We start from the raw sequence: 2,901 nt of genomic DNA on the forward strand, positions 1-2,901 counted from the left end.
AATCTCACTCCCGCTGAAGACCAGGGATCTTGCAAAATTCGAGTTTATGGTCCAAGATCTCAGGCCATAGAGATCAAGTGAATCTCAGGCTCGATCTGCCCTAAAACAGATTTCCAGAGAATAAAATCAAGCTAATCCAGTTTTCTTAAAACATTCAAAGGCGTTTGCCTTTCATGCAGGAGGTCATCGGTTCAAATCCCGGCGTCCCATATGGTCCCCCCCCCCCCCCCCCCCCCCGTGCCTGCCAGGAACAATTTCTGAGCCTGGAGCCAGGAATAACCCCTGAGCACTGCCGAGTGTGATCCAAAAACCACAAAAAACAAACAAACAAAAAAAAAAACAAAAAAAACAAAACAAAACAAAACAAAAACAAAAAACAAAAAACATTCATACAAATGAAAGCATGAATTTTCCTCAGGGGTTTCTTCATTTTAATAAAGTCTTTAGTGACTACCAACAGAAAACTTGTATTTCAGCAGTGTGAATGGGGTTTCTGTTAATTCTGAGTCATTTTCCATCATATACTAGATGTTTTTCCACAGGATGTTGCCCAAATATTATGAATGACCTAGATGTTATATAGTTCCACCTGAGATACATGAACAAAATGTCAAGACAGGAAAAGCCTAAATTGGATGGTAACTTAGGAAGTGCATCTGACTTTACTCTTCTATTCTTTACTCTGTTCTAGACAATTTGAAGTAACTTACAGGGGTACATTTGAACAAAATAGTGTGTTTTATGTTTATTAATCTAATTTAGCAGAGTTGTAGGAAGTATTTCTAAAAAGTCTAATAATGTACTGGCAAATGTTAGAGAATGATGAATATTTCATAATTATCCTAATTTTCCATTGAATAGAAGGTATTGCGGTTAAAAACATAATCAGTAAATAAATTCAAACAATTTTACCAATAGTTGCAGAGATATTTAAATTAATATACAAAATATGAATGTGAATTTTTGTTAGAGAAAAGAAATTAATTTTAATCCTTAAGGAAACTGAGCAGTGTGTCAGAATAAGAAAGAGAAGTTTAGCATAGAGCCTGAATGGATATTAAAAGTTTCATAAAATAATTAGAAAGAGAATTTTATTTGTCATGTTCAAAGCTGGTTCAGGTTTGATAACTTATTTATAAGAATCTCAAAAATAGATTTATTTGTGAACAGTAGCTATAGTGCCAGAATATATCAAAGCAAAATTAAATTTTGATTTTCTCTTTACCATAATTATAAAATTTTATTCCTTTTTCTGTTGTTCTACTCAGAATAATATATCAGAATATTTTTTCAACTTAGAAGATTTCTATAATTTTCAGAGTGCTATCTGCTGCATTCATTTTTTAGTTAAATAATTTTAGTTAATGTTTTTAAGTTTATATTATTTAAGAGAGCAAAATTTTGTTACTTATAAAAGAACTGAGGTTCTTTAAATTACATATCTCCTATATTAACTTCTTTGATTGTTTGTTAGTGGTGCTCAGGAATTATATTTATGAATCCTGATAGTTCTAGGGAATCACTCCTCATGTTTTTTGGGGGACCATATATAATTCAAAAGATTGAACCTGCATTGGCTACACTGTCTCTGTAGCCCTCTATTAAATTTATAAAAATTAAGCACACTCACTCATTATTGGGGCCTGAGTGATAGTACAGTGAAAGGTTTTTGGCTTTGCACACTGCTGACCCAGCATGGACCTCAGTTCAATCCTCGGCATCCCATATATTTCCCCAAGCAGAAGCAATTTCTGAGTTATAGTGAGCAGTAACCCCTGGGTGTCACCAGGTGTGGCCCAAAAACCAAAACAAAAAAAATCTCATTCACTCATTATTATTTAATCCCATCACAAAATAAATTTGTATTATTTATTCCCATTAAAAATTAAATATACAATGACAGTTCATAAGATCCAGGTTTATTTGACATAATATCATACATGTAAGGTTATGTGGTAGTTTATTTCTTATATTTTGAGAGATTTTTCTTTTATTTTTAGAACTAAACCTCATGTTATTAGATTAATGACTTCTTTGGTGATACATACTTTTTCCCAAACATTCTTGTTACTGTTAGTTTTTTCTTTTCTTTTCTTTTTTTTTCTCTTTTTTGGTTTTTGGGCCATACCCGGCGGTGCTCAGGGGTTTCTCCTGGCTGTCTGCTCAGAAATAGCTCCTGGCAGGCACGGGGGACCATATGGGATGTCGGAATTCGAACCAACCACCTTAGGTCCTGGATCGGCTGCTTGCAAGGCAACATCGCTGTGCTATCTCTCCGGGCCCTATTTTTTTCTTAAAAAAAAAAATCTTTCTTTTGGGGCCAAAGTGGTGGCACAAGTGGTAAGGTGTTTGCCTTGCCAGCCCTAGCCTAGGACAGACGGTGGTTCAACCCCCTGTCATATCATATGGTTACCCAAGCCTGGAGTGATTTCTGAGCATATAGCCAGGAGTAACCCCTGAGCGTCACCTGGTGTGACCCAAAAACCAAAAATAAATAAATAAATAAAATAAATAGAAAAACCAACTTTCTTTTTTCTCTTTCTTTTTAAATTTTTCTTTCTATTCTTTCTATTTATTTATTTAAAATATGGAACGTTTCACGAATTTGCATGTTATCCATGAGCAGGGGCCACGCTAATCTCTGTATCGTTCCAATTTTAGTATATGTGCTGCTGAAGCGAGCACTCTAGTACTCTATTCTTTGTAAATACTTTTGCTTTCTCTTATCTAGAAATAAATGTATTATGTCAACTATGTGATGCTTTTATTTTTAAAGTTCTCCACATTGATTTCTCCATAGAGACTTCGACAGAAGACATTTTTAATCAACTTGGATCAGAGTTCTTTCTCCACACACAGACATGCCCATGGTGAAAGTTTTTAGATTTTTTTTGATGTGTC

General features: G+C 34.4%; 1 non-coding gene across 1 annotated transcript; it reads right to left on the minus strand.

Annotated features, from left to right (window-relative positions):
* Nucleotides 1-2,581: 2,581 nt before the first annotated feature.
* On the minus strand, nucleotides 2,582-2,685 carry LOC126021703 (U6 spliceosomal RNA). Its single transcript, XR_007500193.1, has one exon. It is a non-coding gene; the product is annotated as a U6 spliceosomal RNA (small nuclear RNA).
* Nucleotides 2,686-2,901: the final 216 nt, after the last annotated feature.

The sequence above is a fragment of the Suncus etruscus genome, chromosome 10 (genome assembly GCF_024139225.1).
Source record: "Suncus etruscus isolate mSunEtr1 chromosome 10, mSunEtr1.pri.cur, whole genome shotgun sequence".
Classification (NCBI taxonomy): Eukaryota; Metazoa; Chordata; class Mammalia; order Eulipotyphla; family Soricidae; genus Suncus; species Suncus etruscus.